Source organism: Suncus etruscus, chromosome 3 (assembly GCF_024139225.1).
Source record: "Suncus etruscus isolate mSunEtr1 chromosome 3, mSunEtr1.pri.cur, whole genome shotgun sequence".
NCBI classification, from domain to species: domain Eukaryota; kingdom Metazoa; phylum Chordata; class Mammalia; order Eulipotyphla; family Soricidae; genus Suncus; species Suncus etruscus.
This window is the reverse complement of record NC_064850.1, coordinates 46,642,986-46,658,730: the sequence shown is the minus strand read 5'-3', so window position 1 is coordinate 46,658,730 and position 15,745 is coordinate 46,642,986. Positions and strand designations below refer to the sequence as shown.

Genomic DNA, 15,745 nt, shown 5'->3' with positions numbered 1-15,745 from the left:
TGCCCCTCGTGAAAGGAGCTTTGCAGGGGACCTGCCTCCTCCCTCCCTCCCTGGCCTCTCTGCTGTGGCTTGAAAGCTCCTGGCTGGGTCATTAGGCACAGAGCGAGTGGGATTGGGGCTTCTCTTTTCAAGAGCACTGTGATCAGAGTGGCCAGGGAGGTGTACCCTGGGGTTCTGCCACCTCTGTTTGGTGGCACCCCTGCTCATCTCTCTGGCATCAAGAAGTCCACTAGGGCTGATACGCTTCCTCTGGTATCTGCAGGTGCTTAACAACCTGGGTCATAGGGTCCCTGTGCCTAGCCCAGGGCTATGCTCTTCCCACACCCAGAACACAACCCACGGTGAATGCTGCTCAAGACCTGGCCTCCGACTCCTCCACAAAGGCCACTAAGAAAGAGGAGACATAGTGTAGAGGGAGCCTTGGCGTTCAATGCCTGGCAACAATAGGGTTTGGTCCCTCAAGTCCCAGCAGGAGGGGTCCCTGAGCACAGAGCCAGGAGTAAGCCCTGGAGGCCCCCTTTTGGCCTCCAAGAGAGAAAGAAGGAAAATGGTGCTTTTGCAATGAAAGGGCAGGGACCAAGTAGTAACTGCTCAGAGGATCAAGGCCAAAGTGAAGGCCCAAGTGTGCAGCTTCACTCAGCTATGGATCAGCAACACTCAGCAATGCCGAACCCCCTGGGGACCGACAGGATACTGGGCTGGAAGAAAAGAGTGGAGTGGCCAGCTTGAGGACTGCACAGAGGGAGCAGAGGTGGGTTCAAGGCCCTGACACCTTGGAGGGTAGGAGCCTGATGACAATTGCATAGGAGCTAAGGGGTGATGCCAAGACCCTGAACATGCCCAGTATCGCTGACCACTGACTAATCAGAAACAAAAGCAAGCTGGAGGCAAGGGCAAGCAGGAAATCTGAGTGTCCTACTCAGCAAGGGAAAGAGTAATAGTTATAGCTGAGGGTCCCCCAAAGCTCTCTCCATTTCACAAAGGTTCTGGGGCAAGGTGAGAGAATGCACAGCTGGGGACTGATGTCACCCCAAATGTGCAGCCGTGTTTCCAGACATAGAAACTAGGGAGGCATAAATGAGAGGTCAGGGGCCCATCTAGATTTTGAAGAGCAAGGCTCAAGGCTCATGTTGAGAGGGTCTAGGGATCACACATTGGCTCTGCCACCATATGCCCATTTCTACTCCCTGTAACTTGGTCACTTTTCTCTCTCGGGTATGTATTGGAGGAAGATAGACTGAGGGAGACTCTCAGTTCAAGATGAGGTCAAATTTTCCCAGCCCACCTACAATCCAAGGCTGGATTTGTGGGATGTTTTGGGGAGTATCATACCAGACAGTGCTTGAGGCAATGTGAGAGCCCAGGGAGAGGTGGACCTGGATAAGACCTGGTAGGAATGTACTCAGATCCCTCTAGTTTCTCCACAGCTGTCTGAAGTGAGGAGGGATTTTCTCTGCTCCCCTGGTCTCCCTCAACTTCACCTCTCTCTGACATCAGGCGCCCAGTCTCTATATATTCATAAGTGCTTCTGGGCTGCCTGAGCTGAGTGGCAAACAGACTAGCCCCCTAGATTTTCTGGGTCTTATCTAGGTAGCACACCCCCAGAGGGGCAGCTACTGTCAGCCCACAACTTACAGGGGCTGCCCAGCTCCGGGTGTTAGACCCTGCCTGACAAGGCACATCTGTGGTGGGATAGGACCTGGGGCAGCCAGGAAAAATGCTCTGAGCTGGTCCTCAAATCCTAGTTTTCTCTGCTTTTCTGTCACCTGCATGTGAGTCCAGTCCCCTGAAAAGATCTCTAGAATGTGCTCAAAGGACCCCTGGACCAGAGTTGGCCAGCATAGCTCTCTCTCCAGGCATGTCTCCATTCCATGCAGGCAGTTCCTTGGATTCTGGCCAAATGTCCTCATTTCCTTGGTTCCCCTTTCTATTGTGAAAATGTGTCATTACTCACTTTCCCCCCCATTAATGATGGAGGATCATGACCCACAAAAACAATTCTCAGGCTCACTCCTCTGTTGCTGAGAATCCTGACCTTGGATCATTAATGGTGAGTCTTAAAAAAAACAGCTTCATGAATCACATAATGGGGTTTTGTTCTTTTGGTGAGGGCAGTTGGGGGTGGTCACATCTGGTGGTGCTCAAAAGTTACTCCTGGCTCTGTGCTCAGGAGATCACTCTTGCTGGTGCGCAGGGCATCCTATGTAATATTGGGGATTGGCATGGAATTGGCTGTCTGCAAAGCAAACATCTTAATCTCAAGGCTATCTATCTCTCTGGCCCTCAGAATGAGGTTGTTAGAAGCACACACTTTGGGATCAGTAAGGAAAGAGGGTCACTAGAGGGGTAACCTTGGGCACATTTCTGTTCCCTGATTTCCATTATGGTGTGAGGCTGTGTGTGTCTGTTGTATGCCATGGAGATGAAATGAGGTGATACATGCAAAAGAGCTGAGGGAATGTGGGCACGTCCTACCACATACAACTGTGTGCTACAATCAGCATTCCCAGAGGGAAGTGCTGGGGAAAGACAGGAGGAGAAAAAATAGTCCAGATGCTGGGGTCTGATGGATCATGAGAGCAGATGTAGGGACTGAAAGGGAGAAGAGACAGAGAAAAATAACATTTTATGTGTCTGTTGTGCTCTTCCAATGTTTTCCTGGGTAAGAGTTTTTGGGGAGTAGCAAAGACTGGCAGTACTTCAAGAGAGGTGATCACCAAAGGTGTGCTTAGCAGGGTATTGCAAGGTTAGACATATAGGAGGCATTTAGACATATAGACATTAGACATATAGGAGGCATTTACCTGGAAACACTGAATGGACAGAGGGAGGCTCTGGATGGGATCAGGTGGGATTAAGCAGGGTTAGGTGGGAACAGATGAGAACAGTGAGATTGGATGGGATCTGGTGGAATTAAACAGAATTGGACGGGATTGGGTGAACTCAGATGGGACTGGATGGAACCGGACAGGATCCGGTAGGATTGGGCAGAATCAGGTTGGTCAGATGTGATTAGGTGGGATTCAAGCCCAGTCTGTGGAGAAGATGCTCAGGGATGCAAAGAAAGGCAGCAGAACTGAGAAGGCTTTGCCCTCTGAGTTACCAGCTCTCAGACATTGCCTCTTTAGAGCATGTCTCGACCCCACTAGGATGTTAAGACCCCTTTTCTCTACCATTTCTGGTTTTCCAAATTGAGGCTCAAACCTGCTGCATCTTAAACCCTTGTCAGCTTCGTGCATGCCAGCTGAGAGCCACTAAATTCTGTTCCCCTTACACGCGCATGTGCATCTCCTCCATGTTTCCCGCCATCTGGCCTATCGGTTCTTGAAATTCCAGCTGTCTCAGCATGTGAGGGGTCAGCATTCAACTCTGACTCTCACCTCCCAGTGTAGATCTGGGAGGTAGCTCCAAGAGTTGTTTAAAATCCCACTTTTCCGTCTTTCAGGCTCATTCTGCTGTGTCTCTCTCCAATGATGATCTAAGAGCATCACAGGCTGCAAATCACACAATTCCCTTCACTGCCACTTTATTCCATTTCTGTTTGGTTGATTTTATTGTCCAGGACTTTCTGTTCGCTGTTTACTGTGATGGAGATGAACATGCACTTGCTGAATGTGTCATCACATTTTCCTCTGAGCATCCTCTTCACTGCCACTTTGCAGTCGCATTTCTGAAGCCATCTCTGGGAATTCAAGCCCTGCCCCAGAGAGATAGCATGGAGGTAATGCATTTGCCTTGCATGCAGAAGGTCGGTGGTTCAAATACCGGCATCCCATATGGTCCCCCGAGCCTGCCAGGAGCAAGCTCCTGAGCATAGAGCCAGGAGTAACCCCTGAGCACTGACAAAAACCAAAAAAAAAAAAAAAAAAAGGCAGCTGCTGCTCCTCCCTCCCTCCCTTTCTTCCTTCCCTCCCTCTGTCCTTCCTTCCTTCTCTCCCCACTCCTTTTCTTCCAATAAAACCAGTTTAGAAATTTATTTTCTACAAAATCATATTCAACTTGATATGTAATTATTAATCATTAATCTCCATTTTCTCCTCCTTTTTTCCCTCCCACCTCATTTATCCATCCAAAGCAATTCATATATTTATCATTTATTCATCCACCCATTTATCCACCCATCTATCCACTCAACCTTCCATCCATCCACCCATCCATCTACCCATCCATCCACCCACTCACCCACCCTCCCATCCATCCATCTGCCCATTGATCTATTTGTCTGTCCAGTCTCCATCCACCCATCCAATCTGTCTCTTAAAACTTGATCCAGCATCATCTAAACTGAGAATTTTGACATTTACCAAGTTGTTGCTATGATTTTGCAGTGCCTGAATTACACCCAGCACATTTCACCTGTGAGGCATCTCTCTCCAATGAACCTGCCTTGACACCCCCTCCCCCTGTATCACCTGTCCCAGCATCCACCCCCAAATCTGGGGTGGGGAGAGGTCAACATCTAGGCTGCCATCCTTTCATTTGATCTGGCAGCCCAGGGAGTGGGACAGACTGGGGAGACAGAGCATGGCTCTGAGTCTCTGAAGAGGCTCTTGGATTCACTGCTTTCTGCTAGTAGCTGCTTCAAGAAAATGAAGAGGTGGGCTGTGCAGAGCTCATCTCTGCCTCTGCCTTCATGTTGGGTGCTCCATGCATAGTCCTCTAAATGCTGGGTGCTTGGTGCTCAGTAAATGCTGGGTAATTTCTGCTCAGTCTTCCAAATGCTGGGTGCTCAATCAATGCTGGTGCTTCAACCCATTCCTTCAAATCACTGGCTACCTTGGTTACTTCATGACCAGTCTACAAAATTCTTGGTGCTAAGTGCTTAGTCCTCCCTGATACTCCTGCAGAATATTCTTCCAGGGAGCAGTTTTCTGCTCCCTTGCTAACACAAACCCTAAACTCCCATCTGCTCTGCTCCCAGTGGCTGCCCATATCCCCATGTTCCCTCCAATCTTAAACCCCTTCCCTCTTCATTTCTGGGAAAAATGCCCCGAGTCCTTATTCTGAAGCATGAATGTTGTCCTCACTGGAAAGGGCAGAATTATTCCTGCCTCTCTGGCCTTTTTCATCTCCTCCTGAGTCTGGGAATTCAGAAGTTTTGGCTCAGTTCTCAATGGTACGCTCTGGAAGATAGACACGTAAATGGAATGAAAGGCTTTACTGCATTTCATCAACTCCAATACTTCTCCGTTGTAAGGAATTACATTATTTTGTGTTTTACTAAGAAGTTAAAAATTCTGCCTTTTATTAGATTCCATTAATTTCAGATTGCACCACAATTACAGAATTACTTATATGCAAAATTAATGATTTTTTGAATCAACACAATATTGAATTGTACACCTAGATTTTTCAGTAAATAGTTTGCCTGATGTTGATGTATAAATATCTTATTTTAAAAAACATCCCAGAGTACTCCGAATAAACATAGAAAACAATGAATTGAATCATTCTTCTACTGATGTATCTTATTTTTGGCATTTGAAAACAATGCTTTTTTGAAGCTTTTTACATATTTGTATGTATTTCTAATTCCTAAATTGAGAACCCTATTAAATTTTTAGAGTTATTGTCAATTTGTCTTATAAAAAGATTTTTTAAAATCCTGCAATGCTGCCATGGCCTGCTTATTTACTCAGACCCTTATCAAACTGAACAAAATCATTATGTCATGCTTTTTTTATTTTGATTGGCAAAAATGACAATAAAACTTAATTTGCTTGCTGCTGATTTTCAATAAATATAAGCTTATTAAAATATTTACTTGCCACTTTTAGTTTTCCCCTGGTATTTTGATTAATCAGATATTCTTATCATTTTACCATTGATTGGTGTAAATTTTATTGAGTTATAGATGCTTTTTATATATGAAAGCTATGTGTATTAATTTATTTTATTTATCATTTTCCCATGTTAGGTACCAGGGTTTTGCTTAGTGATGAGGTCTGTCTGATTTTTTGTGTAATTATACCTTTGACTTTGCTTTATTTTGATGGCTTCTGAATTTTTTTGTTTCTTGAAGTGTTTTCTAAATTTTAAAATATTAAAGTTTCTTTTAATGAACCTTCATGTGTGCCATGTATGTTTGCACTTATGTGTGTATAAGTATAGAGACCATGTTTTCCTCTAGCAATAATTTAGTTTTGCATATGCTATGAGCTGGTAACCTAAGTTTTTTTTTTATATCTCATTAGCAAAATATCCCCATGCTCCTGTTGAGTTGTTTTTCCTGCCAACTTGAAATTGACCTTTATTAATAGCCTAAATTCCTGTGCCCACCTGTATTTATTTCTGGATTTTCCAATCTGCTTTCTTGAGCTGTTTTTCTCAACTCATATTAATAACACAGTACTTCATGAATGTGCCTTTATATGTTATTTTTTCTTTTAGGATAAAGCATAGGAAAAATAAATATCCATGTCACCTCTGGGTATTTTTGAGATGTACTCTATCTCCTTAAGTGCACTAACAAATTTCACTTATATATTTTTTCTTTTTCAGTGTTTTTTTTTTGTTTCTTTCTTTCCATCTTTCTTTCAGAAATATTTCTTTCCAGTGACATTAGAATCATTTCATTCCATAAAGAGTTTTGATTGGCACTTTGAGGTTTGGCATTGTATTCATTAATTTGTTGATAGAGACGAGATATTTAACAAATTATGCTTTAAAAAAAAACCCTATTTATTATTTTAGATTTTACCCTCAAAAAACCTAAAACCTTGTAGAGCGGGAGAGGGACAGGACACATCCTTTGCATACATCTGACATGAGTTTGGTATTTGGCACCATGTATGATTCCCTGAGCATTTCCAGAAGTGATCTCTGAGTTCAGAGCCAGGAAAGCAATAACTGCCTCCCCACAAAATTAGTAAGCAAAAACAAAACGTCAGGGGGCCAGAGAGATACTATAGTAGGTAGGGTGTTTTCTTGCATGCAGCTAACCTGGGTTTAATCCTTGGCATCCCATATAGTTCCTGAACCCACCAGGAGTAATTTCTGAGCTCAGAGCAAGGAGCAACTTCTGAGCACTGTTGGGTATATTCTAAAATCATAAATAAATTAATGAATAAATAAATAAAAACTCAATCTACTATTCTGTGATCTGTTTCCATTTTTAAAATAATATCTTTATTTATGCACTGTGATTGCAAACATGTTTGTAGTTGGGTTTCAGTCATAAGAAAGAACACCCCCTTCACCAGTGCAACCTTCCCACCTCAAAGCCCCCATCTCACTCCTCCCCACCCCCTGCCTGTATTTGAGATAGGCATTCTATTTCTCTCACTCACTATCATTGTCATGATAGTTGTTAGTGTAGTTATTTCTCTAACTGTACTCACCACTCTATAGTAAACTTCATATTGTGGGCCATTCCTTCCAGCCCTCATCTCCATTGTCTCTGGGTGTTCTTACAATACTGCCTTTTTTATTTTTTCTTAAATCCCACAGATGAGTGAGACTATTCTCTCTCTCTCTCTCTCTCTCTCTCTCTCTCTCTCTCTGACTCATTTCACTCAGCATAATAGTTTCCATGTCCATCCATGTATAGGAAAATTTCATGACTTTATTTTTCTGACAGCTGCATAGTATTCCATTGTGTATATGTGCCACAGTTTCTTTAGCCATTCATCTGTTGAAGGGCTTCTTGGTTGTTTCCAAATTCTGGCTATCGTAAACAGCACTTCAGTGAAAATAGGTGTGCAGAGGTATTTTTTGTATTGTGTTTTTATGTTCTTAGGATACATCCCTAAGAGTGGTATAGCTGGATCATATAGGAGCTCAATTTCCTTTTCTTTTGAGGAATCTCCATATTGTTTTCCAGAAAGGCTGAACTAGATGACATTTCCTCCAACAGTAGTTTAGAGTTCCATTCTCCCCCATATCCACAGCAGCACTGATTTGTGTGTGTGTGTGTGTGTGTGTGTGTGATGTGTGCCAGTCTTTGTGGCATGAGATGATACCTCATTGTTGTTTTGATTTGCATCTCCCTGGTGACTAGTAATATGGAGCATTTTTTCATGTGCCTTTTGGCCATCTGTAGTTCTTCCTTGAGGAAGTGTCTGTTCATTTCTTCTTAGATATTTTTTCTTGTTAAATTCTGTCAATACTTTGTATATTTTAAATATTAGCTCCTTATCTGATGAGTATTCAGTGTATAGTTTCTCCCATTCTGTGGGTGGCCTTTGTATCCTAGTCACTATTTCATTTGAGGTGCAGAAGTTGCTCATTTTAATATAGTTCCATTTGTTTATTTCTGCTTCCACTTGTTTGGACAGTGGTATTTCCTCCTTGAAGATGCCTTTAGTCACAATGTCATGAAGTCTTTTACCTATGTATTTTTCTATATACCTTATGGCTTCAGATCTGATATCAAGATATCAAGGTCTTTAACTTATTTGAATTTGACCTTTGTGCATGGTGTTAGGTGGAGGTTCGAGTTCACTTTTTGCATGTGGCTGACCAGTTGTCCTAATACCACTTGTTGAGGTTTTCTTTGCTCCATTTTTCTTTTCTTGCCCCCTCCTTTTTTGTTTTTTGGGTCACACCCAGTGATTCTCAGGGGTTTCTGTGACTAAAATCATTTTGAGATCTAGTTCAATAGCACATTAGGAAAGGGGGATGCCTTGTATATGGCTGATCCAGGTTCAATCTCCAGCTACCCATATGGTCCCCTGAGCCTGTCAAGAGTGATTTCTGAGTAGATCCAGAAAGTAGCCCCTGAGCACAGCTAGTATGGCCCCCCCAAACCCCAAAATTCATTTTATTAATTCCAAAGACTGTATAAGAACATAACAAATGCTTTTTTTGCTATGATTATTATTATTGTTGTTGTTGTTGTTGCTACTGCTGCTATGTTTTTGGGTCTGATTTAAGGCCCCTCCCCTATTTTCCTAGTGTTTTAGTAGTTTTCTAGATATCTTTCCACTATTTTAGGGCTTTGGCAGGTATTTTACCTCCATCTTATGTTCTAAGAGTTCCTATAGAAATGATAAAGTGGGGGGCCGGAGCTATAACACAGCGGTAAGGCGTTTGCCTTATACGCGGTCAATACAAGATGGACCCTGGTTCAAATCTCAGCATCCCATATGGTCACCTGAGCCTACCAGAAGTGATTTCTGAGCACAGAGCCAGAAGTAACCCCTAAGTGCCACCAGTTGTGACCTAAAAACAAACAAACAAAAAAGAAATGATAAAGTAAACTGACCTTAAATCCAGCTAATTCCTTCCTTCTGTGGTCTCTGTCCAGAAGCCATTTTGTAAAAGTCCCACAGAGGCCACATGCAAAGTGACATGCCCAACCCCTGTCCCCTCACTGGAGCATCTGAGTGGCAGGGAGCATTGCTTGCCCCTTAAGTCATTGCCTACACACAAGGTTGTGGATATTGCAAATAAACCCTTTAGCCAAGGGTAGGTGGGGATATGGCAATGGGAGAAGAACAGGGTGTCCAGATAGGGACACATCACCCATGGGGCTTTCCCCTATTCTGGCATCACAGTGAGAGGAGCATTCATGGGAACATCGACTCACCTGGGCTTGAGCATTTAGTTCTTACAAACCAAAGATGTCTGTGGAACTCTGGGGAGGAGAGAGGGACTGAGACAGGGGCTGGAAGGGGCCGAGAGACCAGCTAGCCATCCTGGACATCCCTCCAGCCACTGTGCAGTGAAGCCCAGTACTGTTCCCAGCTGGCTCAGTGAGAAGCTACAGGTTTAGCTCCTGTTACTGTCTCAGAACTGCCACTCCTGGCAGTCAGCAACACAGAAGCACTTCAGCTGCCCAAGTCCTTCTCTCCTCTCTTTCTCTCTCCCTTTCTCTCCCTCTCCCTCTTTCTCTCTTTCTTGCCTTTTACTCCTTCTCTCTCCCTATTATTCTTTCTCTCCTCTCTTTCCCTCTCATTCCTTCTTTCTCCCTCTCCCCCTCTCTCCATCTCTCTCCTCTCTTTCCTTTTTTCTCTCCCTTCTGACCCTGCCCCTTTCCCCTTGAATGTCCTTGCCTAGTGTCCCCCCTTGGTCAAGGGCCCACCCACCTGCCACCCGGGGTGGCTGAGCGGAAGGAAGGAGAGAAAGCCTCTTAATCCCATGGGAAGTGTCAGGCACTGTGTCAAATGCTTCCCAGACAATGTGGTCTCTCCTCCTCCTCCTGCAGGATCCATTAACATCTCTGTCACACTCAAGAAACTGAGGCACAGAGGGATGAAGCTGGAAGAATACCCTCTCTGAGTCTGGGGTGCTGACTGTCCCCTTTGAACCCTGCAGATGAGAATTGGGGGGGGGGGGGTAAGAGAAATTGACAGAAAAGAGGATTTAGAAGAAATTTGCACCATGTTGCTTGGTGGGGATTGGGGGGTGACCAACTGGGAAAATAAACTGTGAAGGGCCAAGTGACAGCACAGCAGGGAGGGTGCTGGCTTTGTACATGGCTTACCTAGGTTCCAATCTCAGCTCCACATATGTTCTCCCAAGGAGTGATCCTTGAGCACAGACCCAGAAGTTGGCCCTGAGCACTGCTGCATGGGACTCAGAAACAAATTCGTAAATAAATCAAAACAGCATCAGCTGTCAAACACTTCCTGGCATCTCAGGGCTCCAGGATCTATTTGTGGGATTCACAGAAGTTGTGGGTCCACAGGACCCCGTAGTGAGGCAGAGGGCACAGGCCAAGGGCCCTTCCTGCACCCCGCATCGCCCCATTCCTCTAGCATACCTCAAGTGCCTGCCCTCAGCCACCCCAGATTACAATGATGACAAAAATAGCGCCTGCCTTGATAAGACAGCCAGGCCCTCGAAGACAGGCATTGGGAGCTCACAGGGGGCCCCCACCCTCTCTCCAGCACCTCATCCCGTGCCGACTCTGCAGTTAGACCTTCTACCTGACGCTGCCCTTGAACTCGGTCAATATTTGCCAACGGAGGAGGGGGAAAAAAAGACACAGATCAGCAAGAAGCCAGGGAAGGCGACAGGAATGGCCATGGGGTTTTGGGGCCCAGGGATGACCCTGGATGGCTCTCTGGGGCTCAAGCTCTGCACACAGCCCCATAGGACAGGTCTTTTGTGGGGGTAAGGTGGTGGATGTGGAGGGAGCACCTTTTTTTTTTTTTGTTTTCACACAATCTGCCCTTATCTGGATGAGAGCCCCAAATTCTCCCTAAGATAAAGATGAGCTCACCTAGTCTCAGCTCTTTTGACCACCAACACGGGGTCAAATTTCAGCCTCAGCCCTTCAGGGGTTCATTGATTTTCCTCATAGAGGCTTTGGAGTGAGAGGTCAGGCCAGGGGTGAGTGTCTGGCCCAGCCTCACTCCCCACCCTATGCCTGCTGCCCACCTGCTCCCTGAGGCTGACTGTGGTGAACATCTGCTGGATTGTGGCTTGGTCTCTCTTCTCATGCATCACCCATAAATGTCTGGCCTCTATCTGCTGTTCGTCTGTTTATCTATCTATCTATCTACCTTTCTATCTACCTACCTATCTATCTATCTACCTACTTACCTACTTACCTACCTACCTACCTATTTTTCTGTCTTCTGTTTGATCTACCTACCTACCTACCTACCTACCTACCTACCTACCTACCTAACTATTTTTATGTTTGATCTGTGAACATAGCCAGGAGTCAACCCTGAACTCAGAACAAGGAGTCAGCAGTGAACACAACAATGTATAGCACCCAGCTGCACAGTTTTTTGACCTCCCTGTGCAGAACATTTGCTACTACTCCATATTATTCCCTCTCAGAAGTCAGCACAGTGTTTTCTCCACCAACAAATGCTTTTGTTGGTAGCATAGAATATTAACTTTTCTCTATTTTACTCTATTATTATTATTATTATTATTATTATAGAGTTGCCTGTATTTTATTTCTGAGCATTGCATTCGTATTAAGAAATATGAGCTCAGAAAATGAATGTGGTCCCTGGGGGTAAGAGGTAAATGCATGCAAACATGAACATGCCGTGAGCATATATGTTTAGGTATTTATCATCTGAATTGTGGAGGTGCTGGCCTGTTTCTGAATTTTGGTTGGATTCACATATGAAACCATAAAGGTGTAGTGCCTCTGGGAGATGGCAGGGTATTCTGTCTCTGTCTCTATCTCTGTCTCCTTCTCTCTGTCTCCTCTCCCTCTCTCTCTCTCTCTCTCTCTCTCTCTCTCTCTCTCTCACTCACTCACTCACTCACATACATCTTTTCAGCTTAGACACTGTCTTGATTAAAATGGTTTGGCCTCTGGAGTAAGTTTAGATCCTGCCGTTGCTTAGAAATGGCTCTATATCCCTGAAATCTCACAGGCCTGGAACAAGTGCCTATTGGGCAAATTCTCGGTATGATATGGTCACTGGGATCTGATTGACGACTTTCTGGAACACTGATGTGTGTTTTGTGTATGTATGTGTGTGTGTGAGAGAGAATATGTGTGTGTTTAAGATGTGAGTGTATATTGCATGTGTGCATGAGTTTGTGTGTGAATGTGGATATAGATTTTGTAAATGTGAGTGTGTGTGCATGTATGTGTGGCTGCATGTATGTAGAATGTGTGTATCTTTTTTAGAGTATTTGTGGCGAGAACAGTGATCCAGAGAGTGTCAGAGTCCGGCTTTTGAGATCTATGCAGCATATGTCCAGTAGCTGCTGGGCACAGAGGACTACTCGCACAAACAAACATGGGGAAGCCAGAGCTTTCTCCCCCAGGGGTAGGTTTCTTTGCAGAGATAGAGCATTCTTTCCAAAGTGATTGCCAACCTCTGAACTAGTCTCATAAGCACCTAGCCCACGCTGCAGGGGGCTCTGCAAATATCACCTGTCCTGGCTTGGTAAAGAAGCTAGGAGTCAGTCAGTTCAGTGTGGGAGGGTGCCCTCCTCTTTTGGACATTTCCAGATCTTTGCTGGGGGTACCCCAAGCCTCTGACTGCAGTTCCCCACCCCCAGAATCAGGCCTGTCATTAGGGCTGGGCTTGGGAACAAGCTGTGAGCAATAAAGGGATATTTTTTTATGGAGTAAACACCTGAGGTGCTATGGAATTACTCCTGGAAGTGCCTGGGATTGAAGCTGGGTCTACCACAGAGAATGCCTTTTTCCAAGACATCTCAACTAGCTGTGAAGTGGATCTGGTCTACCAGGAGTGGTCATAGGATAGTTCTGTGTCACAGCTGAAAACACCATGTTGGGATGACAAAAACTTCAATAATGAGTGATATTGCAGGCTATGAGATTCTCTGTTCTCTAGGGAGTCTCCTATGGGGAAGCGAGACAGTCAGTAGCGCCTGAACAAGTTTAAGCAGTGCTGCCTTCCCGAAGGGCATCTCCTTCTCAGCCCAGGACCTGAGTGGCTGTGCTGAAGGCATTTCTTTACACTTTCTTCCATGTTTAGACTCTGTTCTGTTAGACCCTGGGCTTCACAGATGTTTCCTTGCACCCCCTCCCCCCCCCCTGTAGAAACAAGGTTCCCTCATAGGCTCCCTAAGAATTCCTCAATGAGCAAATGTCTCTCAGTTTTCAGATGTTGATCATATACAGAGTAAAAGTCAGCCCCTCTGCTGAGGAGGGGACCTTACTTCCATGAGGTCTTAAAGACTATTCAGGGGACATTTGGTAGGACTTTAGGACTAGGGTAAATTACTTGGAGCTGTCAAACCAGAGAAATGCCCGAATGTAGCAAGGGAGACCTGTTTGAATCCCCCAAAGACCCAGATGGAGTTGGGGCCAGGATCTCTCATCTCTCATCCAGCTCACAGAATCCAGGAACTGGGGCAATTTCCTCTTGATTGTCTCCAAACCAAACTGCCTTTCAGAGACCCATGTTTATTGTTGTTTGTTTATTTGTTTGTTTGGGGGCCATACCCAGTGATGTTCAGAGCTTAGTCCTAGCTTTTCACTCAAGAACCTCTACTGGCAGGCTTGGGAGATCATATGAGGTGATAGGGATTAATTGGATCAGCTGCATGCAAGGCAAGGGCACTATTCACTATGCTATCTCACAGGACCCTTTCTGACTTGTGAATAAAGCATTTTTCCTCTATGGGGGTTTGTATGAGGGCTGGGCTCAAGGGTAGGAGGGGTTGGACTGGGCTTCAGCTGGCTTACGATGGCCATTTGGCTTTCTTCAGTTTTCATCATCCTTTCGAGCCTTCCCAGTCACTCAACCAAGGGAAAGATGTTCCCCTCAGTCTTCCATAGGCTTATAGGGGCCCAAATTGATCTAGCCCATGACTCCCTTTCCAGAAAAACTATCACTCAATGCCTAAAAGGAGAAGATTGAGCCCATGCCCCTCCCACCCCATTCCTGACATTGAACCATCCCATGTCTTTCCAGTAGCAGGCAGCTTTGCCCACTCAGAAAATGAGTCTTAGCTCAGGAAGTTACCCTGGGGGGAACATGAGTTCAAGGGGTTGATCCAGGCTTTGCACAAACAAGGTCTGGGTTTTTGGTTATTGGTGCCCCATAGGCACAAGGAAGAGCAGAAAGGGTAGGGGAATGTCCCCTGCTGTGGCCTGGGAAAGGGCACTGGCCCCAAAGTGGTGAATGTGTCTTAGATATGATTGAGTTTTCTATCTCTTTCTTCATTTTGGTTTCTGGGCAATGCTCAGGGCTGACTCCTGGCTTTGCACAAAGGGGTCACTCCTGGCAGTACTTGGGGGACACTATGGGATGCTGGGGATCAAACTTGGGCCTGCCACAACATACAGATACTTTCCATGCTGTACCATTGCTCTGACCCCTAGTTTTCAGTGTAGAGGGGCCTCCCACACAGTGCTCAAGGGTCCCACAACCATGCCCCATGGTCCTTGATCAACTGGGCTAGATAGATCAATGTGTGGGATCAGGGGTGCTGGAAGCTACTAGGGAAACACTTAGAGGTGCTGGGGGCAGGAGTTAGGGATCCCTGGGGTCAGGGTTTGAACACCTCTAAGCACTTTGAACCCCACCCTACCCCAGTGCCCATGAGTGAAGAAAGGCCAATGGCACTGACTTGTCGTGTCTATTTTATTTTGCACAAGCTTGCATATATACGCACATACATTCAGTTCAAGAGAAGATGGAAGGCACAGGGGCAGCCTAAGCTGCCATATCCTTTAGTGGCACAAAGCAAAGGTCGGAGTTGGGGCTTATACAAAAGCTTCAAACACACAGAGGAAAACCCCGCCCCCTCCCCACCCCCAACACATTTTGTTTCCTGTTTTAATATTTAGTAGCTGCCAAACTACATTTTTTTTTCACTTTGACTTCCAAATCAATGGTCTACTGCACCTTTTTAGTTTCTTCTTTTAATATGGACAGGGAGACTCATTGTGATCGGTTTTTTTTTTTATCATATCAATTAATATTACAGTACATCCTTGGTAATACAAAATTGTACACCTTCATCAAATAAATTAGGATAAATTAAACCAATAAATTATGCAAAGTCTTCAGAACAATAGACGACAACAACAAAAAAAATCCACCATTGAAATTGCCTCTAGCTAAAAAAAAATTGACTTTATCAGTCCAGTTATTGTACTCTATTCAAATCAAAGGGTCTTTATTACCAAAAAAAAAAAAGAGCTTAACAATGCTATATACAACATATTGCTAAATAATATAAAGGCAGTGTTTTGACACAGTTTATTTTATATACATATGAGAAATGGCTGGGACAATATTGGGGAAGCCATGACCTTTGACTCTTCTAGGTATTTTTGAGACCAAGCCCAAAGACATCTGCTTTCCTTATTTTAATCTTTAAGCCATAATGTACAACTTCA

The 15,745-nt window shown here is 44.8% G+C and overlaps 1 protein-coding gene across 1 annotated transcript in view; it reads right to left on the bottom strand.

The window, feature by feature from the left end:
* PROX1 (prospero homeobox 1) overlaps nt 1-15,745 on the bottom strand; it is a 612,185-nt gene that overhangs the window by 543,244 nt on the left and 53,196 nt on the right. The window lies entirely within an intron of this gene.